This window comes from Rhinoderma darwinii, chromosome 3, assembly GCF_050947455.1.
Source record: "Rhinoderma darwinii isolate aRhiDar2 chromosome 3, aRhiDar2.hap1, whole genome shotgun sequence".
Lineage (NCBI taxonomy): Eukaryota > Metazoa > Chordata > Amphibia > Anura > Rhinodermatidae > Rhinoderma > Rhinoderma darwinii.
Genome location: NC_134689.1, coordinates 362,927,512 through 362,951,007, shown reverse-complemented (window position 1 = coordinate 362,951,007; position 23,496 = coordinate 362,927,512). Strand labels below are relative to the sequence as shown.

The window sequence follows — 23,496 nt, the reverse complement described above, 5'->3', positions numbered from 1 at the left end:
AGTGAAGAACCTAGTCGAGCACTTTTAATCTTGAACTAAAACATGCTAATGGCTTTACTTTAAACCCTTGGTGACATCTCACATACAATTATGTTGCTGCTGCCAAGGGATTAGCGCATCGTCACATAACAGTACGTAACAGTGATGGAGCCGGCTCAGAAGCTGGGACAAGTACCCAGTGAAGAAGCCAGAAGAGCACTTATAATCTGGAACCATAACATGCCAATGGCTTTACTTTGAGACAGAGGAAAGGCAAACAATACAGATGGGCGTTAAAGCCACAATCCCTGGCTTAGGAGGCCAGTGCCTTATCCATTAGGCAACTGGGACTTGACTTTTTCTATAAGTGGTTGTTTTTCCAAAGCAATCAAACATTCACTTGTGACTGAGTGATCGAGAATGGTTTGTGTTCTACCGTTTGCTTTCTAGATCTGCCAAAATCTTAACCACGTGCTTGCTTTTTGTAGACAAGGGAAAGAGGGTCCCTTGTCTTTTCATTATGATCACACACTTACAGGACTCTGCTAATAAAGATGAAGGAAAGCTTATTGGAGGGCCAAAACCTTTAAAAATACCTCTTAATATATATTGGGACAAGTATCCAGTAAAGAAGCAAGTTGAGCACTTTTAATCTGGAACTAAAACATGCCAATGGCTTTTATTTAAGAAATAGAAAAGGCAAACACCACAGATGGGACTCACCCTTAAAAACGGTATACCTCTTCCATGTATCCCCTTCAATTATGTTTATAGATCATGGGCCATGAGTACGTTTGCTATTCCACTGGAGGTCTAAATAAAGCACAAGAAGGCAAGAAAGGAGTGCTCCAGGTGAGGCTCTAACTCACAACCTCGGCATTGCTCAACAGTTACTGCTTTATAAGTACCGTGCGCTGACCGATTGCGCCACTGGAGCTCTTACTGATATCTGCACGCGTGTCCGTTTTCCACCGTGTGCTGACCGATTGCACCGCGGGATGAAGTGATTCCTCAAGCGTGTCTGTTTTCCATCAATTTTCAAAAACACGACAGCGTTTAAGATAGCCGTCAGTCAAGATACTGTGAGTAATAAGTCATTTACTTCTCTCTTATTAATATATAAAGAAGCATCAGTCCAGTGGATGAAGCCAGTTGAGCACTTTTAATCAGGAACTAAAACAGCAACAGCTTAACTTTAACCCCTACCCGCACCAGGACGTAACTGTCCGTCGTTGCGGGAAGTTACTTCCCGCACGAGGACGTACAGTTACTGAGTTAATCCCGGTGCACACTGTCGGCGACAGTGTGCACCGGGAACCAGGAGGTCAGCTGTCGCCGACAGCTGACACTCCCCTCTTGCCGGCCAGCGGTCCTTTGCCGCTGATTTCGGCGCATTAACCCCTTAAATTCGGCGATCGGGTGCAATCGCCGAATTTTAGGGGTTTCTAACATATCGGCAGACCCCCGTCCGAAATCGCGGGGTCTGCCGATAGTTAGTATGGCAAACGGAAGCCAAACAATGGCTTCCGGGTCTGCCATGGACAGAAGCCCATCAGGACCAACCTTCGGCTGGTCCTGATAGGCTTCCTGTCAGAGTGACAGAAAGTCACTGTGCCGTTCCCGATGCACACTGTCGGCGACAGTGTGCATCGGGAACTTGGAGATCAGCTGTCGACGACAGCTGACACTCACCAGTGTTGCCGATCAGCGGCTCATCGCCGCTGATTTCGGCAATTAACCCGTTACATGCGGGGCTCGATTGCGATCTCCGCATGTAGCGGGTTTGTAGCGCATCAGCAGCCCCCATGCAATCGTGGGGGCTTCTGATGCTTGTGATGGCACCCGGGGGCCAGACAACGGCCCCCAGGTCTGCCATCTATGTCAGCCTATGAGGATCAGCCTCTGCTGATCCTCGTAGACCAACTGTCAGAGTGACTGTGACGTCACACTGACAGTTGGAATACATTACACTACCTAGGTAGTGTAATGTATTCCAGCAGCGATCAGAGCTGCAGGTCAAAAAAAGAAAGTGTAAAAAGTAATAGAAAAGTTAATAAACAAAAATATAAAGTGTAAAAAGTAAAAAAAAGTTAATAAAAATGTTTTATAAAAGTGTAAAAATAAAAGGTTTTGTTTTCCTATAATAAGTCATTTATTATAGGGAAAAAATGAAAACGTTAAAAAAAAGTACACATATTTGGTATTGCCGCGTTCGTAACGACCCAATCTATGAAACTATAATGTTAATTTTTCCGCACGGTGAACGCCGCAAACAAAATAAACGGAAAACTGTCAGCATCGCTATTTTTTGGTCACCACCCCTCCCAAGATATAGAATAAAAAGTGATCAAAAAGTCGCATTTACCCCAAAATGGTACCAATAAAAACTACAACCCGTCCTGCAAAAAACAAGACCTCCCACAGCTTTTTTGACGAAAAAATAAAAAAGTTACGGCTCAGAATAGCGTGTCCCAGAAAAGAAATTATTTTATAGAAACTTAATTTTATTGTGCAAACGCTGCAAAACGTAAAAAAAACTATACACATATGGTATCGGCGTAATCGTACCGACCGGCAGAATAAATTAAAACGTAATTTATTGCGCACGGTGAACGCTGTAATAAATAAAGAATTTAAAGCGCCATAATCGCTGTTTTTTGGTCACCCTAGCTCTAAAAAAGAGGGGCCAAAATGATCACTATACCACTAGAAAAATTCCTTGAGGGGTGTAGATTCCAAAATGGGGTCACTTTTGGGGGGTTTCCACTGTTTTGGTCCCTCCGGGGCATTGCAAACCCGACATGGCACTGAAAACCAATCCAGCAAAATCTGCGCTCCAAAATCCAAAAGGCGCTCCCTCCCTTCTGAGCCCTGCTGTGGGTCCAAACATCAGTTTACGACCACATATGGAGTATTGCCGTAATCGGGAGAAATTGCTTTACAAATTTTGGGGTGCTTTTTCTCCTTTATTCCTTGTAAAAATGAAAAAATTCTATGTTTCCACAGAAAAATAGGTGATTTTCATCTTCACAGACTAATTCCACTAAATTCTGCAAAAAAACTGTGGGGTCAAAATTCTAACTATACCCCTAGAAAAATGCCTTGAGGGGTGTAGTTTCCAAAATGGGGTCACTTTGGGGGGGTTTCGGCTGTTTAGGTACCACAAGACCTCCTCAAACCTGACATGATGCCTAAAATACATTCCTAAAAAAAGGAGGCCCCAAAATCCACTAGCTGCTCCTTTGCTTCTGCGGCCTGTGTTTCAGTCCATTAGGACACTAGGGCCACATGTTGGATATTTCTAAAATCTGCAGAATCTGGGCAATAAATATTGAGTTGCGTTTCCCTGGTAAAACCTTCTGTGTTACAGATTTTTTTTTATTACAAATGAATTTCGGCAAAAAAAATGAAATTTGTAAATTTCACCTCTACTTTGCCTTAATTCCTGTGAAACGCCTAAAGGGTTAAAATATTTTCTGAATGTGGTTTTGAATACCTTGAGGGGTACAGTTTTCAAAATGGGGGGATTTATGGGGACTTTCTAATATATAAGGCCCTCAAAGCCACTTCAGAACTGAACTGGTCCCTGAAAAAATGGCCTATTGAAATTTTATTGAAAATATGAGAAATTGCTGCTAAAGTTCTAAGCCTCGTAACGTCCTAGAAAAATAAAAGTACGTGAAAAAAAATTATGCAAACATAAAGTAGACATATAGGGGATGTTAACTAGTAACTATTTTGTGTGGTATTACTATCTGTTTCACAAGCAAATACATTTAAATTTAGAAAAATGCTAATTTTTGCAAATTTTTGCTAAAATTTGAAGTTTTTCACAAATAAATATTGAATTTATCGACCAAATTTTTTCACTAACATAAAGTACAATATGTCACGAGAAAACAATCTCAGAATCGCTTGGATAGGTAAAAGCATTCCGGAGTTATTACCACATAAAGTGACACATGTCAGATTTGAAAAAATAGGCTGTGTCCACAAGGCCAAAACAGGCTGTGTCCTAAAGGGGTTAAGAAAGATGAAAGGTAAACACCCCAGATAGGACTTGAACCCACAATCCCTGGCTTAGGAGGCCAGTGCCTTATCCATTAGGCCACTGGGGCTGTAAACTTGCTGTGCGCCGTGGTTTTTTCTTTCCAAAGCAAGCAAACATTCACATGTGATGAGTGAGCGAGAAAGGTTTGTGTTGTACCGTTTGCTTTCCAAATCGGATAAAATCTTAACCGCATGCTTGTTTTTTTAAGAAAAGACTAGGTTCCCTTGTATTGTCGTTCTAATTGCACACTAACAGGACATTTCTAATGCAGATGAAGGAAATCTTAATGGAGTGACAAAACCCTTTAAAAACTGAATACCTCTTAATATGTATTGGGACAAGTATCCAGTGAAGAACCTAGTCGAGCACTTTTAATCTTGAACTAAAACATGCTAATGGCTTTACTTTAAACCCTTGGTGACATCTCACATACAATTATGTTGCTGCTGCCAAGGGATTAGCGCATCGTCACATAACAGTACGTAACAGTGATGGAGCCGGCTCAGAAGCTGGGACAAGTACCCAGTGAAGAAGCCAGAAGAGCACTTATAATCTGGAACCATAACATGCCAATGGCTTTACTTTGAGACAGAGGAAAGGCAAACAATACAGATGGGCGTTAAAGCCACAATCCCTGGCTTAGGAGGCCAGTGCCTTATCCATTAGGCAACTGGGACTTGACTTTTTCTATAAGTGGTTGTTTTTCCAAAGCAATCAAACATTCACTTGTGACTGAGTGATCGAGAATGGTTTGTGTTCTACCGTTTGCTTTCTAGATCTGACAAAATCTTAACCACGTGCTTGCTTTTTGTAGACAAGGGAAAGAGGGTCCCTTGTCTTTTCATTATGATCACACACTTACAGGACTCTGCTAATAAAGATGAAGGAAAGCTTATTGGAGGGCCAAAACCTTTAAAAATACCTCTTAATATATATTGGGACAAGTATCCAGTAAAGAAGCAAGTTGAGCACTTTTAATCTGGAACTAAAACATGCCAATGGCTTTTATTTAAGAAAGAGAAAAGGCAAACACCACAGATGGGACTCACCCTTAAAAACGGTATACCTCTTCCATGTATCCCCTTCAATTATGTTTATAGATCATGGGCCATGAGTAAGTTTGCTATTCCACTGGAGGTCTAAATAAAGCACAAGAAGGCAAGAAAGGAGTGCTCCAGGTGAGGCTCGAACTCACAACCTCGGCATTGCTCAACAGTTACTGCTTTATAAGTACCGTGCGCTGACCGATTGCGCCACTGGAGCTCTTACTGATGTCTGCACGCGTGTCCGTTTTCCACCGTGTGCTGACCGATTGCACCGCGGGATGAAGTGATTCCTCAAGCGTGTCTGTTTTCCATTAATTTTCAAAAACACGACAGCGTTTAAGATAGCGGTCAGTCAAGATACTGTGAGTAATAAGTCATTTACTTCTCTCTTATTAATATATAAAGAAGCATCAGTCCAGTGGATGAAGCCAGTTGAGCACTTTTAATCAGGAACTAAAACAGCAACAGCTCAACTTTAAGAAAGATGAAAGATAAACACCCCAGATGGGACTTGAACCCACAATCCCTGGCTTAGGAGGCCAGTGCCTTATCCATTAGGCCACTGGGGCTGTAAATTTGCTCTGCGCCGTGGTTGTTTCTTTCCAAAGCAAGCAAACATTCACATGTGACGAGTGAGCGAGAAAGGTTTGTGTTGTACCGTTTGCTTTCCAAATCGGATAAAATCTTAACCGCATGCTTGTTTTTTTAAGAAAAGACTAGGTTCCCTTGTATTGTCGTTCTAATTGCACACTAACAGGACATTTCTAATGCAGATGAAGGAAATCTTAATGGAGTGACAAAACCCTTTAAAAACTGAATACCTCTTAATACGTATTGGGACAAGTATCCAGTGAAGAACCTAGTCGAGCACTTTTAATCTTGAATTAAAACATGCTAATGGCTTTACTTTAAACCCTTGGCGACATCTCATATACAGTTATGTTGCTGCTGCCAAGGTATTAGCGCATCGTCACATAACAGTACGTAACAGTGATGGAGCCGTCTAAGAAGCTGGGACAAGTACCCAGTGAAGAAGCCAGAAGAGCACTTATAATCTGGAACCATAACATGCCAATGGCTTTACTTTGAGACAGAGGAAAGGCAAACAACACAGATGGGCGTTAAAGCCACAATCCCTGGCTTAGGAGGCCAGTGCCTTATCCATTAGGCAACTGGGACTTGACTTTTTCTATAAGTGGTTGTTTTTCCAAAGCAATCAAACATTCACTTGTGACTGAGTGATCGAGAATGGTTTGTGTTCTACCGTTTGCTTTCTAGATCTGACAAAATCTTAACCACGTGCTTGCTTTTTGTAGACAAGGGAAAGAGGGTCCCTTGTCTTTTCATTATGATCACACACTTACAGGACTCTGCTAATAAAGATGAAGGAAAGCTTATTGGAGGGCCAAAACCTTTAAAAATACCTCTTAATATATATTGGGACAAGTATCCAGTAAAGAAGCAAGTTGAGCACTTTTAATCTGGAACTAAAACATGCCAATGGCTTTTATTTAAGAAAGAGAAAAGGCAGACACCACAGATCGGTCTCACCCTTAAAAACGGTATACCTCTTCCATGTATCCCCTTCAATTATGTTTATAGATCATGGGCCATGAGTACGTTTGCTATTCCACTGGAGGTCTAAATAAAGCACAAGAAGGCAAGAAAGGAGTGCTCCAGGTGAGGCTCGAACTCACAACCTCGGCATTGCTCAACAGTTACTGCTTTATAAGTACCGTGCGCTGACCGATTGCGCCACTGGAGCTCTTACTGATGTCTGCACGCTTGTCCGTTTTCCACCGTGTGCTGACCGATTGCACCGCGGGATGAAGTGATTCCTCAAGCGTGTCTGTTTTCCATTAATTTTCAAAAACACGACAGCGTTTAAGATAGCGGTCAGTCAAGATACTGTGAGTAATAAGTCATGTACTTCTCTCTTATTAATATATAAAGAAGCATCAGTCCAGTGGATGAAGCCAGTTGAGCACTTTTAATCAGGAACTAAAACAGCAACAGCTCAACTTTAAGAAAGATGAAAGATAAACACCCCAGATGGGACTTGAACCCACAATCCCTGGCTTAGGAGGCCAGTGCCTTATCCATTAGGCCACTGGGGCTGTAAATTTGCTCTGCGCCGTGGTTGTTTCTTTCCAAAGCAAGCAAACATTCACATGTGACGAGTGAGCGAGAAAGGTTTGTGTTGTACCGTTTGCTTTCCAAATCGGATAAAATCTTAACCGCATGCTTGTTTTTTTAAGAAAAGACTAGGTTCCCTTGTATTGTCGTTCTAATTGCACACTAACAGGACATTTCTAATGCAGATGAAGGAAATCTTAATGGAGTGACAAAACCCTTTAAAAACTGAATACCTCTTAATATGTATTGGGACAAGTATCCAGTGAAGAACCTAGTCGAGTACTTTTAATCTTGAATTAAAACATGCTAATGGCTTTACTTTAAACCCTTGGCGACATCTCATATACAGTTATGTTGCTGCTGCCAAGGGATTAGCGCATCGTCACATAACAGTACGTAACAGTGATGGAGCCGGCTCAGAAGCTGGGACAAGTACCCAGTGAAGAAGCCAGAAGAGCACTTATAATCTGGAACCATAACATGCCAATGGCTTTACTTTGAGACAGAGGAAAGGCAAACAACACAGATGGGCTTTAAAGCCACAATCCCTGGCTTAGGAGGCCAGTGCCTTATCCATTAGGCAACTGGGACTTGACTTTTTCTATAAGTGGTTGTTTTTCCAAAGCAATCAAACATTCACTTGTGACTGAGTGATCGAGAATGGTTTGTGTTCTACCGTTTGCTTTCTAGATCTGACAAAATCTTAACCACGTGCTTGCTTTTTGTAGACAAGGGAAAGATGGTCCCTTGTCTTTTCATTATGATCACACACTTACAGGACTCTGCTAATAAAGATGAAGGAAAGCTTATTGGAGGGCCAAAACCTTTAAAAATACCTCTTAATATATATTGGGACAAGTATCCAGTAAAGAAGCAAGTTGAGCACTTTTAATCTGGAACTAAAACATGCCAATGGCTTTTATTTAAGAAAGAGAAAAGGCAAACACCACAGATGGGACTCACCCTTAAAAACGGTATACCTCTTCCATGTATCCCCTTCAATTATGTTTATAGATCATGGGCCATGAGTAAGTTTGCTATTCCACTGGAGGTCTAAATAAAGCACAAGAAGGCAAGAAAGGAGTGCTCCAGGTGAGGCTCGAACTCACAACCTCGGCATTGCTCAACAGTTACTGCTTTATAAGTACCGTGCGCTGACCGATTGCGCCACTGGAGCTCTTACTGATGTCTGCACGCGTGTCCGTTTTCCACCGTGTGCTGACCGATTGCACCGCGGGATGAAGTGATTCCTCAAGCGTGTCTGTTTTCCATTAATTTTCAAAAACACGACAGCGTTTAAGATAGCGGTCAGTCAAGATACTGTGAGTAATAAGTCATTTACTTCTCTCTTATTAATATATAAAGAAGCATCAGTCCAGTGGATGAAGCCAGTTGAGCACTTTTAATCAGGAACTAAAACAGCAACAGCTCAACTTTAAGAAAGATGAAAGATAAACACCCCAGATGGGACTTGAACCCACAATCCCTGGCTTAGGAGGCCAGTGCCTTATCCATTAGGCCACTGGGGCTGTAAATTTGCTCTGCGCCGTGGTTGTTTCTTTCCAAAGCAAGCAAACATTCACATGTGACGAGTGAGCGAGAAAGGTTTGTGTTGTACCGTTTGCTTTCCAAATCGGATAAAATCTTAACCGCATGCTTGTTTTTTTAAGAAAAGACTAGGTTCCCTTGTATTGTCGTTCTAATTGCACACTAACAGGACATTTCTAATGCAGATGAAGGAAATCTTAATGGAGTGACAAAACCCTTTAAAAACTGAATACCTCTTAATATGTATTGGGACAAGTATCCAGTGAAGAACCTAGTCGAGCACTTTTAATCTTGAATTAAAACATGCTAATGGCTTTACTTTAAACCCTTGGCGACATCTCATATACAGTTATGTTGCTGCTGCCAAGGTATTAGCGCATCGTCACATAACAGTACGTAACAGTGATGGAGCCGTCTAAGAAGCTGGGACAAGTACCCAGTGAAGAAGCCAGAAGAGCACTTATAATCTGGAACCATAACATGCCAATGGCTTTACTTTGAGACAGAGGAAAGGCAAACAACACAGATGGGCGTTAAAGCCACAATCCCTGGCTTAGGAGGCCAGTGCCTTATCCATTAGGCAACTGGGACTTGACTTTTTCTATAAGTGGTTGTTTTTCCAAAGCAATCAAACATTCACTTGTGACTGAGTGATCGAGAATGGTTTGTGTTCTACCGTTTGCTTTCTAGATCTGACAAAATCTTAACCACGTGCTTGCTTTTTGTAGACAAGGGAAAGAGGGTCCCTTGTCTTTTCATTATGATCACACACTTACAGGACTCTGCTAATAAAGATGAAGGAAAGCTTATTGGAGGGCCAAAACCTTTAAAAATACCTCTTAATATATATTGGGACAAGTATCCAGTAAAGAAGCAAGTTGAGCACTTTTAATCTGGAACTAAAACATGCCAATGGCTTTTATTTAAGAAAGAGAAAAGGCAGACACCACAGATCGGTCTCACCCTTAAAAACGGTATACCTCTTCCATGTATCCCCTTCAATTATGTTTATAGATCATGGGCCATGAGTACGTTTGCTATTCCACTGGAGGTCTAAATAAAGCACAAGAAGGCAAGAAAGGAGTGCTCCAGGTGAGGCTCGAACTCACAACCTCGGCATTGCTCAACAGTTACTGCTTTATAAGTACCGTGCGCTGACCGATTGCGCCACTGGAGCTCTTACTGATGTCTGCACGCGTGTCCGTTTTCCACCGTGTGCTGACCGATTGCACCGCGGGATGAAGTGATTCCTCAAGCGTGTCTGTTTTCCATTAATTTTCAAAAACACGACAGCGTTTAAGATAGCGGTCAGTCAAGATACTGTGAGTAATAAGTCATGTACTTCTCTCTTATTAATATATAAAGAAGCATCAGTCCAGTGGATGAAGCCAGTTGAGCACTTTTAATCAGGAACTAAAACAGCAACAGCTCAACTTTAAGAAAGATGAAAGATAAACACCCCAGATGGGACTTGAACCCACAATCCCTGGCTTAGGAGGCCAGTGCCTTATCCATTAGGCCACTGGGGCTGTAAATTTGCTCTGCGCCGTGGTTGTTTCTTTCCAAAGCAAGCAAACATTCACATGTGACGAGTGAGCGAGAAAGGTTTGTGTTGTACAGTTTGCTTTCCAAATCGGATAAAATCTTAACCGCATGCTTGTTTTTTTAAGAAAAGACTAGGTTCCCTTGTATTGTCGTTCTAATTGCACACTAACAGGACATTTCTAATGCAGATGAAGGAAATCTTAATGGAGTGACAAAACCCTTTAAAAACTGAATACCTCTTAATATGTATTGGGACAAGTATCCAGTGAAGAACCTAGTCGAGCACTTTTAATCTTGAATTAAAACATGCTAATGGCTTTACTTTAAACCCTTGGCGACATCTCATATACAGTTATGTTGCTGCTGCCAAGGTATTAGCGCATCGTCACATAACAGTACGTAACAGTGATGGAGCCGTCTCAGAAGCTGGGACAAGTACCCAGTGAAGAAGCCAGAAGAGCACTTATAATCTGGAACCATAACATGCCAATGGCTTTACTTTGAGACAGAGGAAAGGCAAACAACACAGATGGGCGTTAAAGCCACAATCCCTGGCTTAGGAGGCCAGTGCCTTATCCATTAGGCAACTGGGACTTGACTTTTTCTATAAGTGGTTGTTTTTCCAAAGCAATCAAACATTCACTTGTGACTGAGTGATCGAGAATGGTTTGTGTTCTACCGTTTGCTTTCTAGATCTGACAAAATCTTAACCACGTGCTTGCTTTTTGTAGACAAGGGAAAGAGGGTCCCTTGTCTTTTCATTATGATCACACACTTACAGGACTCTGCTAATAAAGATGAAGGAAAGCTTATTGGAGGGCCAAAACCTTTAAAAATACCTCTTAATATATATTGGGACAAGTATCCAGTAAAGAAGCAAGTTGAGCACTTTTAATCTGGAACTAAAACATGCCAATGGCTTTTATTTAAGAAAGAGAAAAGGCAAACACCACAGATGGGACTCACCCTTAAAAACGGTATACCTCTTCCATGTATCCCCTTCAATTATGTTTATAGATCATGGGCCATGAGTAAGTTTGCTATTCCACTGGAGGTCTAAATAAAGCACAAGAAGGCAAGAAAGGAGTGCTCCAGGTGAGGCTCGAACTCACAACCTCGGCATTGCTCAACAGTTACTGCTTTATAAGTACCGTGCGCTGACCGATTGCGCCACTGGAGCTCTTACTGATGTCTGCACGCGTGTCCGTTTTCCACCGTGTGCTGACCGATTGCACCGCGGGATGAAGTGATTCCTCAAACGTGTCTGTTTTCCATCAATTTTCAAAAACACGACAGCGTTTAAGATAGCGGTCAGTCAAGATACTGTGAGTAATAAGTCATTTACTTCTCTCTTATTAATATATAAAGAAGCATCAGTCCAGTGGATGAAGCCAGTTGAGCACTTTTAATCAGGAACTAAAACAGTAACAGCTTAACTTTAAGAAAGATGAAAGATAAACACCCCAGATGGGACTTGAACCCACAATCCCTGGCTTAGGAGGCCAGTGCCTTATCCATTAGGCCACTGGGGCTGTAAATTTGCTCTGCGCCGTGGTTGTTTCTTTCCAAAGCAAGCAAACATTCACATGTGACGAGTGAGCGAGAAAGGTTTGTGTTGTACCGTTTGCTTTCCAAATCGGATAAAATCTTAACCGCATGCTTGTTTTTTTAAGAAAAGACTAGGTTCCCTTGTATTGTCGTTCTAATTGCACACTAACAGGACATTTCTAATGCAGATGAAGGAAATCTTAATGGAGTGACAAAACCCTTTAAAAACTGAATACCTCTTAATATGTATTGGGACAAGTATCCAGTGAAGAACCTAGTCGAGCACTTTTAATCTTGAACTAAAACATGCTAATGGCTTTACTTTAAACCCTTGGTGACATCTCACATACAATTATGTTGCTGCTGCCAAGGGATTAGCGCATCGTCACATAACAGTACGTAACAGTGATGGAGCCGGCTCAGAAGCTGGGACAAGTACCCAGTGAAGAAGCCAGAAGAGCACTTATAATCTGGAACCATAACATGCCAATGGCTTTACTTTGAGACAGAGGAAAGGCAAACAATACAGATGGGCGTTAAAGCCACAATCCCTGGCTTAGGAGGCCAGTGCCTTATCCATTAGGCAACTGGGACTTGACTTTTTCTATAAGTGGTTGTTTTTCCAAAGCAATCAAACATTCACTTGTGACTGAGTGATCGAGAATGGTTTGTGTTCTACCGTTTGCTTTCTAGATCTGACAAAATCTTAACCACGTGCTTGCTTTTTGTAGACAAGGGAAAGAGGGTCCCTTGTCTTTTCATTATGATCACACACTTACAGGACTCTGCTAATAAAGATGAAGGAAAGCTTATTGGAGGGCCAAAACCTTTAAAAATACCTCTTAATATATATTGGGACAAGTATCCAGTAAAGAAGCAAGTTGAGCACTTTTAATCTGGAACTAAAACATGCCAATGGCTTTTATTTAAGAAATAGAAAAGGCAAACACCACAGATGGGACTCACCCTTAAAAACGGTATACCTCTTCCATGTATCCCCTTCAATTATGTTTATAGATCATGGGCCATGAGTACGTTTGCTATTCCACTGGAGGTCTAAATAAAGCACAAGAAGGCAAGAAAGGAGTGCTCCAGGTGAGGCTCTAACTCACAACCTCGGCATTGCTCAACAGTTACTGCTTTATAAGTACCGTGCGCTGACCGATTGCGCCACTGGAGCTCTTACTGATATCTGCACGCGTGTCCGTTTTCCACCGTGTGCTGACCGATTGCACCGCGGGATGAAGTGATTCCTCAAGCGTGTCTGTTTTCCATCAATTTTCAAAAACACGACAGCGTTTAAGATAGCCGTCAGTCAAGATACTGTGAGTAATAAGTCATTTACTTCTCTCTTATTAATATATAAAGAAGCATCAGTCCAGTGGATGAAGCCAGTTGAGCACTTTTAATCAGGAACTAAAACAGCAACAGCTTAACTTTAACCCCTACCCGCACCAGGACGTAACTGTCCGTCGTTGCGGGAAGTTACTTCCCGCACGAGGACGTACAGTTACTGAGTTAATCCCGGTGCACACTGTCGGCGACAGTGTGCACCGGGAACCAGGAGGTCAGCTGTCGCCGACAGCTGACACTCCCCTCTTGCCGGCCAGCGGTCCTTTGCCGCTGATTTCGGCGCATTAACCCCTTAAATTCGGCGATCGGGTGCAATCGCCGAATTTTAGGGGTTTCTAACATATCGGCAGACCCCCGTCCGAAATCGCGGGGTCTGCCGATAGTTAGTATGGCAAACGGAAGCCAAACAATGGCTTCCGGGTCTGCCATGGACAGAAGCCCATCAGGACCAACCTTCGGCTGGTCCTGATAGGCTTCCTGTCAGAGTGACAGAAAGTCACTGTGCCGTTCCCGATGCACACTGTCGGCGACAGTGTGCATCGGGAACTTGGAGATCAGCTGTCGACGACAGCTGACACTCACCAGTGTTGCCGATCAGCGGCTCATCGCCGCTGATTTCGGCAATTAACCCGTTACATGCGGGGCTCGATTGCGATCTCCGCATGTAGCGGGTTTGTAGCGCATCAGCAGCCCCCATGCAATCGTGGGGGCTTCTGATGCTTGTGATGGCACCCGGGGGCCAGACAACGGCCCCCAGGTCTGCCATCTATGTCAGCCTATGAGGATCAGCCTCTGCTGATCCTCGTAGACCAACTGTCAGAGTGACTGTGACGTCACACTGACAGTTGGAATACATTACACTACCTAGGTAGTGTAATGTATTCCAGCAGCGATCAGAGCTGCAGGTCAAAAAAAGAAAGTGTAAAAAGTAATAGAAAAGTTAATAAACAAAAATATAAAGTGTAAAAAGTAAAAAAAAGTTAATAAAAATGTTTTATAAAAGTGTAAAAATAAAAGGTTTTGTTTTCCTATAATAAGTCATTTATTATAGGGAAAAAATGAAAACGTTAAAAAAAAGTACACATATTTGGTATTGCCGCGTTCGTAACGACCCAATCTATGAAACTATAATGTTAATTTTTCCGCACGGTGAACGCCGCAAACAAAATAAACGGAAAACTGTCAGCATCGCTATTTTTTGGTCACCACCCCTCCCAAGATATAGAATAAAAAGTGATCAAAAAGTCGCATTTACCCCAAAATGGTACCAATAAAAACTACAACCCGTCCTGCAAAAAACAAGACCTCCCACAGCTTTTTTGACGAAAAAATAAAAAAGTTACGGCTCAGAATAGCGTGTCCCAGAAAAGAAATTATTTTATAGAAACTTAATTTTATTGTGCAAACGCTGCAAAACGTAAAAAAAACTATACACATATGGTATCGGCGTAATCGTACCGACCGGCAGAATAAATTAAAACGTAATTTATTGCGCACGGTGAACGCTGTAATAAATAAAGAATTTAAAGCGCCAAAATCGCTGTTTTTTGGTCACCCTAGCTCTAAAAAAGAGGGGCCAAAATGATCACTATACCACTAGAAAAATTCCTTGAGGGGTGTAGATTCCAAAATGGGGTCACTTTTGGGGGGTTTCCACTGTTTTGGTCCCTCCGGGGCATTGCAAACCCGACATGGCACTGAAAACCAATCCAGCAAAATCTGCGCTCCAAAATCCAAAAGGCGCTCCCTCCCTTCTGAGCCCTGCTGTGGGTCCAAACATCAGTTTACGACCACATATGGAGTATTGCCGTAATCGGGAGAAATTGCTTTACAAATTTTGGGGTGCTTTTTCTCCTTTATTCCTTGTAAAAATGAAAAAATTCTATGTTTCCACAGAAAAATAGGTGATTTTCATCTTCACAGACTAATTCCACTAAATTCTGCAAAAAAACTGTGGGGTCAAAATTCTAACTATACCCCTAGAAAAATGCCTTGAGGGGTGTAGTTTCCAAAATGGGGTCACTTTGGGGGGGTTTCGGCTGTTTAGGTACCACAAGACCTCCTCAAACCTGACATGATGCCTAAAATACATTCCTAAAAAAAGGAGGCCCCAAAATCCACTAGCTGCTCCTTTGCTTCTGCGGCCTGTGTTTCAGTCCATTAGGACACTAGGGCCACATGTTGGATATTTCTAAAATCTGCAGAATCTGGGCAATAAATATTGAGTTGCGTTTCCCTGGTAAAACCTTCTGTGTTACAGATTTTTTTTTATTACAAATGAATTTCGGCAAAAAAAATGAAATTTGTAAATTTCACCTCTACTTTGCCTTAATTCCTGTGAAACGCCTAAAGGGTTAAAATATTTTCTGAATGTGGTTTTGAATACCTTGAGGGGTACAGTTTTCAAAATGGGGGGATTTATGGGGACTTTCTAATATATAAGGCCCTCAAAGCCACTTCAGAACTGAACTGGTCCCTGAAAAAATGGCCTATTGAAATTTTATTGAAAATATGAGAAATTGCTGCTAAAGTTCTAAGCCTCGTAACGTCCTAGAAAAATAAAAGTACGTGAAAAAAAATTATGCAAACATAAAGTAGACATATAGGGGATGTTAACTAGTAACTATTTTGTGTGGTATTACTATCTGTTTCACAAGCAAATACATTTAAATTTAGAAAAATGCTAATTTTTGCAAATTTTTGCTAAAATTTGAAGTTTTTCACAAATAAATATTGAATTTATCGACCAAATTTTTTCACTAACATAAAGTACAATATGTCACGAGAAAACAATCTCAGAATCGCTTGGATAGGTAAAAGCATTCCGGAGTTATTACCACATAAAGTGACACATGTCAGATTTGAAAAAATAGGCTGTGTCCACAAGGCCAAAACAGGCTGTGTCCTAAAGGGGTTAAGAAAGATGAAAGGTAAACACCCCAGATAGGACTTGAACCCACAATCCCTGGCTTAGGAGGCCAGTGCCTTATCCATTAGGCCACTGGGGCTGTAAACTTGCTGTGCGCCGTGGTTTTTTCTTTCCAAAGCAAGCAAACATTCACATGTGATGAGTGAGCGAGAAAGGTTTGTGTTGTACCGTTTGCTTTCCAAATCGGATAAAATCTTAACCGCATGCTTGTTTTTTTAAGAAAAGACTAGGTTCCCTTGTATTGTCGTTCTAATTGCACACTAACAGGACATTTCTAATGCAGATGAAGGAAATCTTAATGGAGTGACAAAACCCTTTAAAAACTGAATACCTCTTAATATGTATTGGGACAAGTATCCAGTGAAGAACCTAGTCGAGCACTTTTAATCTTGAACTAAAACATGCTAATGGCTTTACTTTAAACCCTTGGTGACATCTCACATACAATTATGTTGCTGCTGCCAAGGGATTAGCGCATCGTCACATAACAGTACGTAACAGTGATGGAGCCGGCTCAGAAGCTGGGACAAGTACCCAGTGAAGAAGCCAGAAGAGCACTTATAATCTGGAACCATAACATGCCAATGGCTTTACTTTGAGACAGAGGAAAGGCAAACAATACAGATGGGCGTTAAAGCCACAATCCCTGGCTTAGGAGGCCAGTGCCTTATCCATTAGGCAACTGGGACTTGACTTTTTCTATAAGTGGTTGTTTTTCCAAAGCAATCAAACATTCACTTGTGACTGAGTGATCGAGAATGGTTTGTGTTCTACCGTTTGCTTTCTAGATCTGACAAAATCTTAACCACGTGCTTGCTTTTTGTAGACAAGGGAAAGAGGGTCCCTTGTCTTTTCATTATGATCACACACTTACAGGTCTCTGCTAATAAAGATGAAGGAAAGCTTATTGGAGGGCCAAAACCTTTAAAAATACCTCTTAATATATATTGGGACAAGTATCCAGTAAAGAAGCAAGTTGAGCACTTTTAATCTGGAACTAAAACATGCCAATGGCTTTTATTTAAGAAAGAGAAAAGGCAAACACCACAGATGGGACTCACCCTTAAAAACGGTATACCTCTTCCATGTATCCCCTTCAATTATGTTTATAGATCATGGGCCATGAGTAAGTTTGCTATTCCACTGGAGGTCTAAATAAAGCACAAGAAGGCAAGAAAGGAGTGCTCCAGGTGAGGCTCGAACTCACAACCTCAGCATTGCTCAACAGTTACTGCTTTATAAGTACCGTGCGCTGACCGATTGCGCCACTGGAGCTCTTACTGATGTCTGCACGCGTGTCAGTTTTCCACCGTGTGCTGACCGATTGCACCGCGGGATGAAGTGATTCCTCAAGCGTGTCTGTTTTCCATCAATTTTCAAAAACACGACAGCGTTTAAGATAGCGGTCAGTCAAGATACTGTGAGTAATAAGTCATTTACTTCTCTCTTAGGGTATGTTCACACGGCGGGGGTCCGTAACGGCTGAAATTACGGGGATGTTTCAGCCTGAAAACATCCCCGTAATTTCAGCCGTACCGGCATGTGCAGGCGCTTGAACGCCGCGTCAATTACGGCCGTAATTAGCGCTGCTATTCATTGGAGTCAATGAATAGCGGCTCCAATTACGGCCAAAGAAGTGACAGGTCACTTCTTCTACGCGGGCGTCTATTTACGCGCCGTCATTTGACAGCGGCGCGTAAATATACGCCTCGTGTGAACAGACAAACGTCTGCCCATTGCTTTCAATGGGCAGATGTTTGTCAGCGCTATTGAGGCGCTATTTTCAGACGTAATTCGGGGCCAAAACGCCCGAATTACGTCCGTAAATAGGCCGTGTGAACATACCCTTATTAATATATAAAGAAGCATCAGTCCAGTGGATGAAGCCAGTTGAGCACTTTTAATCAGGAACTAAAACAGCAACAGCTTAACTTTAAGAAAGATGAAAGGTAAACACCCCAGATGGGACTTGAACCCACAATCCCTGGCTTAGGAGGCCAGTGCCTTATCCATTAGGCCACAGGGGCTGTAAACTTGCTCTGCGCCGTGGTTTTTTCTTTCCAAAGCAAGCAAACATTCACATGTGATGAGTGAGCGAGAAAGGTTTGTGTTGTACCGTTTGCTTTCCAAATCGGATAAAATCTTAACCGCATGCTTGTTTTTTTAAGAAAAGACTAGGTTCCCTTGTATTGTCGTTCTAATTGCACACTAACAGGACATTTCTAATGCAGATGAAGGAAATCTTAATGGAGTGACAAAACCCTTTAAAAACTGAATACCTCTTAATATGTATTGGGACAAGTATCCAGTGAAGAACCTAGTCGAGCACTTTTAATCTTGAACTAAAACATGCTAATGGCTTTACTTTAAACCCTTGGTGACATCTCACATACAATTATGTTGCTGCTGCCAAGGGATTAGCGCATCGTCACATAACAGTACGTAACAGTGATGGAGCCGGCTCAGAAGCTGGGACAAGTACCCAGTGAAGAAGCCAGAAGAGCACTTATAATCTGGAACCATAACATGCCAATGGCTTTACTTTGAGACAGAGGAAAGGCAAACAATACAGATGGGCGTTAAAGCCACAATCCCTGGCTTAGGAGGCCAGAGCCTTATCCATTAGGCAACTGGGACTTGACTTTTTCTATAAGTGGTTGTTTTTCCAAAGCAATCAAACATTCACTTGTGACTGAGTGATCGAGAATGGTTTGTGTTCTACCGTTTGCTTTCTAGATCTGACAAAATCTTAACCACGTGCTTGCTTTTTGTAGACAAGGGAAAGAGGGTCCCTTGTCTTTTCATTATGATCACACACTTACAGGACTCTGCTAATAAAGATGAAGGAAAGCTTATTGGAGGGCCAAAACCTTTAAAAATACCTCTTAATATATATTGGGACAAGTATCCAGTAAAGAAGCAAGTTGAGCACTTTTAATCTGGAACTAAAACATGCCAATGGCTTTTATTTAAGAAATAGAAAAGGCAAACACCACAGATGGGACTCACCCTTAAAAACGGTATACCTCTTCCATGTATCCCCTTCAATTATGTTTATAGATCATGGGCCATGAGTAAGTTTGCTATTCCACTGGAGGTCTAAATAAAGCACAAGAAGGCAAGAAAGGAGTGCTCCAGGTGAGGCTCGAACGCACAACCTCGGCATTGCTCAACAGTTACTGCTTTATAAGTACCGTGCGCTGACCGATTGCGCCACTGGAGCTCTTACTGATGTCTGCACGCGTGTCAGTTTTCCACCGTGTGCTGACCGATTGCACCGCGGGATGAAGTGATTCCTCAAGCGTGTCTGTTTTCCATCAATTTTCAAAAACACGACAGCGTTTAAGATAGCGGTCAGTCAAGATACTGTGAGTAATAAGTCATTTACTTCTCTCTTATTAATATATAAAGAAGCATCAGTCCAGTGGATGAAGCCAGTTGAGCACTTTTAATCAGGAACTAAAACAGCAACAGCTTAACTTTAAGAAAGATGAAAGGTAAACACGCCAGATGGGACTTGAACCCACAATCCCTGGCTTAGGAGGCCAGTGCCTTATCCATTAGGCCACTGGGGCTGTAAACTTGCTGTGCGCCGTGGTTTTTTCTTTCCAAAGCAAGCAAACATTCACATGTGATGAGTGAGCGAGAAAGGTTTGTGTTGTACCGTTTGCTTTCCAAATCGGATAAAATCTTAACCGCATGCTTGTTTTTTTAAGAAAAGACTAGGTTCCCTTGTATTGTCGTTCTAATTGCACACTAACAGGACATTTCTAATGCAGATGAAGGAAATCTTAATGGAGTGACAAAACCCTTTAAAAACTGAATACCTCTTAATATGTATTGGGACAAGTATCCAGTGAAGAACCTAGTCGAGCACTTTTAATCTTGAACTAAAACATGCTAATGGCTTTACTTTAAACCCTTGGTGACATCTCACATACAATTATGTTGCTGCTGCCAAGGGATTAGCGCATCGTCACATAACAGTACGTAACAGTGATGGAGCCGGCTCAGAAGCTGGGACAAGTACCCAGTGAAGAAGCCAGAAGAGCACTTATAATCTGGAACCATAACATGCCAATGGCTTTACTTTGAGACAGAGGAAAGGCAAACAATACAGATGGGCGTTAAAGCCACAATCCCTGGCTTAGGAGGCCAGTGCCTTATCCATTAGGCAACTGGGACTTGACTTTTTCTATAAGTGGTTGTTTTTCCAAAGCAATCAAACATTCACTTGTGACTGAGTGATCGAGAATGGTTTGTGTTCTACCGTTTGCTTTCTAGATCTGACAAAATCTTAACCACGTGCTTGCTTTTTGTAGACAAGGGAAAGAGGGTCCCTTGTCTTTTCATTATGATCACACACTTACAGGTCTCTGCTAATAAAGATGAAGGAAAGCTTATTGGAGGGCCAAAACCTTTAAAAATACCTCTTAATATATATTGGGACAAGTATCCAGTAAAGAAGCAAGTTGAGCACTTTTAATCTGGAACTAAAACATGCCAATGGCTTTTATTTAAGAAAGAGAAAAGGCAAACACCACAGATGGGACTCACCCTTAAAAACGGTATACCTCTTCCATGTATCCCCTTCAATTATGTTTATAGATCATGGGCCATGAGTAAGTTTGCTATTCCACTGGAGGTCTAAATAAAGCACAAGAAGGCAAGAAAGGAGTGCTCCAGGTGAGGCTCGAACTCACAACCTCAGCATTGCTCAACAGTTACTGCTTTATAAGTACCGTGCGCTGACCGATTGCGCCACTGGAGCTCTTACTGATGTCTGCACGCGTGTCAGTTTTCCACCGTGTGCTGACCGATTGCACCGCGGGATGAAGTGATTCCTCAAGCGTGTCTGTTTTCCATCAATTTTCAAAAACACGACAGCGTTTAAGATAGCGGTCAGTCAAGATACTGTGAGTAATAAGTCATTTACTTCTCTCTTAGGGTATGTTCACACGGCGGGGGTCCGTAACGGCTGAAATTACGGGGATGTTTCAGCCTGAAAACATCCCCGTAATTTCAGCCGTACCGGCATGTGCAGGCGCTTGAACGCCGCGTCAATTACGGCCGTAATTAGCGCTGCTATTCATTGGAGTCAATGAATAGCGGCTCCAATTACGGCCAAAGAAGTGACAGGTCACTTCTTCTACGCGGGCGTCTATTTACGCGCCGTCATTTGACAGCGGCGCGTAAATATACGCCTCGTGTGAACAGACAAACGTCTGCCCATTGCTTTCAATGGGCAGATGTTTGTCAGCGCTATTGAGGCGCTATTTTCAGACGTAATTCGGGGCCAAAACGCCCGAATTACGTCCGTAAATAGGCCGTGTGAACATACCCTTATTAATATATAAAGAAGCATCAGTCCAGTGGATGAAGCCAGTTGAGCACTTTTAATCAGGAACTAAAACAGCAACAGCTTAACTTTAAGAAAGATGAAAGGTAAACACCCCAGATGGGACTTGAACCCACAATCCCTGGCTTAGGAGGCCAGTGCCTTATCCATTAGGCCACAGGGGCTGTAAACTTGCTCTGCGCCGTGGTTTTTTCTTTCCAAAGCAAGCAAACATTCACATGTGATGAGTGAGCGAGAAAGGTTTGTGTTGTACCGTTTGCTTTCCAAATCGGATAAAATCTTAACCGCATGCTTGTTTTTTTAAGAAAAGACTAGGTTCCCTTGTATTGTCGTTCTAATTGCACACTAACAGGACATTTCTAATGCAGATGAAGGAAATCTTAATGGAGTGACAAAACCCTTTAAAAACTGAATACCTCTTAATATGTATTGGGACAAGTATCCAGTGAAGAACCTAGTCGAGCACTTTTAATCTTGAACTAAAACATGCTAATGGCTTTACTTTAAACCCTTGGTGACATCTCACATACAATTATGTTGCTGCTGCCAAGGGATTAGCGCATCGTCACATAACAGTACGTAACAGTGATGGAGCCGGCTCAGAAGCTGGGACAAGTACCCAGTGAAGAAGCCAGAAGAGCACTTATAATCTGGAACCATAACATGCCAATGGCTTTACTTTGAGACAGAGGAAAGGCAAACAATACAGATGGGCGTTAAAGCCACAATCCCTGGCTTAGGAGGCCAGAGCCTTATCCATTAGGCAACTGGGACTTGACTTTTTCTATAAGTGGTTGTTTTTCCAAAGCAATCAAACATTCACTTGTGACTGAGTGATCGAGAATGGTTTGTGTTCTACCGTTTGCTTTCTAGATCTGACAAAATCTTAACCACGTGCTTGCTTTTTGTAGACAAGGGAAAGAGGGTCCCTTGTCTTTTCATTATGATCACACACTTACAGGACTCTGCTAATAAAGATGAAGGAAAGCTTATTGGAGGGCCAAAACCTTTAAAAATACCTCTTAATATATATTGGGACAAGTATCCAGTAAAGAAGCAAGTTGAGCACTTTTAATCTGGAACTAAAACATGCCAATGGCTTTTATTTAAGAAATAGAAAAGGCAAACACCACAGATGGGACTCACCCTTAAAAACGGTATACCTCTTCCATGTATCCCCTTCAATTATGTTTATAGATCATGGGCCATGAGTAAGTTTGCTATTCCACTGGAGGTCTAAATAAAGCACAAGAAGGCAAGAAAGGAGTGCTCCAGGTGAGGCTCGAACGCACAACCTCGGCATTGCTCAACAGTTACTGCTTTATAAGTACCGTGCGCTGACCGATTGCGCCACTGGAGCTCTTACTGATGTCTGCACGCGTGTCAGTTTTCCACCGTGTGCTGACCGATTGCACCGCGGGATGAAGTGATTCCTCAAGCGTGTCTGTTTTCCATCAATTTTCAAAAACACGACAGCGTTTAAGATAGCGGTCAGTCAAGATACTGTGAGTAATAAGTCATTTACTTCTCTCTTATTAATATATAAAGAAGCATCAGTCCAGTGGATGAAGCCAGTTGAGCACTTTTAATCAGGAACTAAAACAGCAACAGCTTAACTTTAAGAAAGATGAAAGGTAAACACGCCAGATGGGACTTGAACCCACAATCCCTGGCTTAGGAGGCCAGTGCCTTATCCATTAGGCCACTGGGGCTGTAAACTTGCTCTGCGCCGTGGTTTTTTCTTTCCAAAGCAAGCAAACATTCACATGTGATGAGTGAGCGAGAAAGGTTTGTGTTGTACCGTTTGCTTTCCAAATCGGATAAAATCTTAACCGCATGCTTGTTTTTTTAAGAAAAGACTAGGTTCCCTTGTATTGTCGTTCTAATTGCACACTAACAGGACATTTCTAATGCAGATGAAGGAAATCTTAATGGAGTGACAAAACCCTTTAAAAACTGAATACCTCTTAATATGTATTGGGACAAGTATCCAGTGAAGAAC

At 42.1% G+C, this 23,496-nt stretch overlaps 22 non-coding genes across 22 annotated transcripts; all 22 read right to left on the bottom strand.

The window, feature by feature from the left end:
• Window positions 1-823: 823 nt before the first annotated feature.
• Window positions 824-916, bottom strand: TRNAI-UAU (transfer RNA isoleucine (anticodon UAU)). Its single transcript is given in 2 exon segments — window positions 824-859; window positions 879-916. It is a non-coding gene; the product is annotated as a tRNA-Ile (tRNA).
• Window positions 917-4,024: 3,108 nt separating this feature from the next.
• Window positions 4,025-4,097, bottom strand: TRNAR-CCU (transfer RNA arginine (anticodon CCU)). The gene has a single exon. It is a non-coding gene; the product is annotated as a tRNA-Arg (tRNA).
• Window positions 4,098-5,200: 1,103 nt separating this feature from the next.
• Window positions 5,201-5,293, bottom strand: TRNAI-UAU (transfer RNA isoleucine (anticodon UAU)). Its single transcript is given in 2 exon segments — window positions 5,201-5,236; window positions 5,256-5,293. It is a non-coding gene; the product is annotated as a tRNA-Ile (tRNA).
• A 279-nt stretch (window positions 5,294-5,572) lies between these two features.
• Window positions 5,573-5,645, bottom strand: TRNAR-CCU (transfer RNA arginine (anticodon CCU)). The gene has a single exon. It is a non-coding gene; the product is annotated as a tRNA-Arg (tRNA).
• Window positions 5,646-6,748: 1,103 nt separating this feature from the next.
• TRNAI-UAU (transfer RNA isoleucine (anticodon UAU)) lies at window positions 6,749-6,841 on the bottom strand. The gene is given in 2 exon segments: window positions 6,749-6,784; window positions 6,804-6,841. It is a non-coding gene; the product is annotated as a tRNA-Ile (tRNA).
• A 279-nt stretch (window positions 6,842-7,120) lies between these two features.
• On the bottom strand, window positions 7,121-7,193 carry TRNAR-CCU (transfer RNA arginine (anticodon CCU)). The gene has a single exon. It is a non-coding gene; the product is annotated as a tRNA-Arg (tRNA).
• A 1,103-nt stretch (window positions 7,194-8,296) lies between these two features.
• Window positions 8,297-8,389, bottom strand: TRNAI-UAU (transfer RNA isoleucine (anticodon UAU)). Its single transcript is given in 2 exon segments — window positions 8,297-8,332; window positions 8,352-8,389. It is a non-coding gene; the product is annotated as a tRNA-Ile (tRNA).
• A 279-nt stretch (window positions 8,390-8,668) lies between these two features.
• Window positions 8,669-8,741, bottom strand: TRNAR-CCU (transfer RNA arginine (anticodon CCU)). Its single transcript has one exon. It is a non-coding gene; the product is annotated as a tRNA-Arg (tRNA).
• Window positions 8,742-9,844: 1,103 nt separating this feature from the next.
• TRNAI-UAU (transfer RNA isoleucine (anticodon UAU)) lies at window positions 9,845-9,937 on the bottom strand. Its single transcript is given in 2 exon segments — window positions 9,845-9,880; window positions 9,900-9,937. It is a non-coding gene; the product is annotated as a tRNA-Ile (tRNA).
• Window positions 9,938-10,216: 279 nt separating this feature from the next.
• Window positions 10,217-10,289, bottom strand: TRNAR-CCU (transfer RNA arginine (anticodon CCU)). Its single transcript has one exon. It is a non-coding gene; the product is annotated as a tRNA-Arg (tRNA).
• Window positions 10,290-11,392: 1,103 nt separating this feature from the next.
• On the bottom strand, window positions 11,393-11,485 carry TRNAI-UAU (transfer RNA isoleucine (anticodon UAU)). The gene is given in 2 exon segments: window positions 11,393-11,428; window positions 11,448-11,485. It is a non-coding gene; the product is annotated as a tRNA-Ile (tRNA).
• A 279-nt stretch (window positions 11,486-11,764) lies between these two features.
• On the bottom strand, window positions 11,765-11,837 carry TRNAR-CCU (transfer RNA arginine (anticodon CCU)). Its single transcript has one exon. It is a non-coding gene; the product is annotated as a tRNA-Arg (tRNA).
• Window positions 11,838-12,940: 1,103 nt separating this feature from the next.
• TRNAI-UAU (transfer RNA isoleucine (anticodon UAU)) lies at window positions 12,941-13,033 on the bottom strand. The gene is given in 2 exon segments: window positions 12,941-12,976; window positions 12,996-13,033. It is a non-coding gene; the product is annotated as a tRNA-Ile (tRNA).
• A 3,108-nt stretch (window positions 13,034-16,141) lies between these two features.
• On the bottom strand, window positions 16,142-16,214 carry TRNAR-CCU (transfer RNA arginine (anticodon CCU)). Its single transcript has one exon. It is a non-coding gene; the product is annotated as a tRNA-Arg (tRNA).
• Window positions 16,215-17,317: 1,103 nt separating this feature from the next.
• On the bottom strand, window positions 17,318-17,410 carry TRNAI-UAU (transfer RNA isoleucine (anticodon UAU)). Its single transcript is given in 2 exon segments — window positions 17,318-17,353; window positions 17,373-17,410. It is a non-coding gene; the product is annotated as a tRNA-Ile (tRNA).
• A 679-nt stretch (window positions 17,411-18,089) lies between these two features.
• TRNAR-CCU (transfer RNA arginine (anticodon CCU)) lies at window positions 18,090-18,162 on the bottom strand. Its single transcript has one exon. It is a non-coding gene; the product is annotated as a tRNA-Arg (tRNA).
• Window positions 18,163-19,265: 1,103 nt separating this feature from the next.
• Window positions 19,266-19,358, bottom strand: TRNAI-UAU (transfer RNA isoleucine (anticodon UAU)). The gene is given in 2 exon segments: window positions 19,266-19,301; window positions 19,321-19,358. It is a non-coding gene; the product is annotated as a tRNA-Ile (tRNA).
• A 279-nt stretch (window positions 19,359-19,637) lies between these two features.
• TRNAR-CCU (transfer RNA arginine (anticodon CCU)) lies at window positions 19,638-19,710 on the bottom strand. The gene has a single exon. It is a non-coding gene; the product is annotated as a tRNA-Arg (tRNA).
• A 1,103-nt stretch (window positions 19,711-20,813) lies between these two features.
• Window positions 20,814-20,906, bottom strand: TRNAI-UAU (transfer RNA isoleucine (anticodon UAU)). Its single transcript is given in 2 exon segments — window positions 20,814-20,849; window positions 20,869-20,906. It is a non-coding gene; the product is annotated as a tRNA-Ile (tRNA).
• Window positions 20,907-21,585: 679 nt separating this feature from the next.
• On the bottom strand, window positions 21,586-21,658 carry TRNAR-CCU (transfer RNA arginine (anticodon CCU)). The gene has a single exon. It is a non-coding gene; the product is annotated as a tRNA-Arg (tRNA).
• A 1,103-nt stretch (window positions 21,659-22,761) lies between these two features.
• Window positions 22,762-22,854, bottom strand: TRNAI-UAU (transfer RNA isoleucine (anticodon UAU)). Its single transcript is given in 2 exon segments — window positions 22,762-22,797; window positions 22,817-22,854. It is a non-coding gene; the product is annotated as a tRNA-Ile (tRNA).
• A 279-nt stretch (window positions 22,855-23,133) lies between these two features.
• On the bottom strand, window positions 23,134-23,206 carry TRNAR-CCU (transfer RNA arginine (anticodon CCU)). Its single transcript has one exon. It is a non-coding gene; the product is annotated as a tRNA-Arg (tRNA).
• Between the last annotated feature and the right edge of the window lie 290 nt (window positions 23,207-23,496).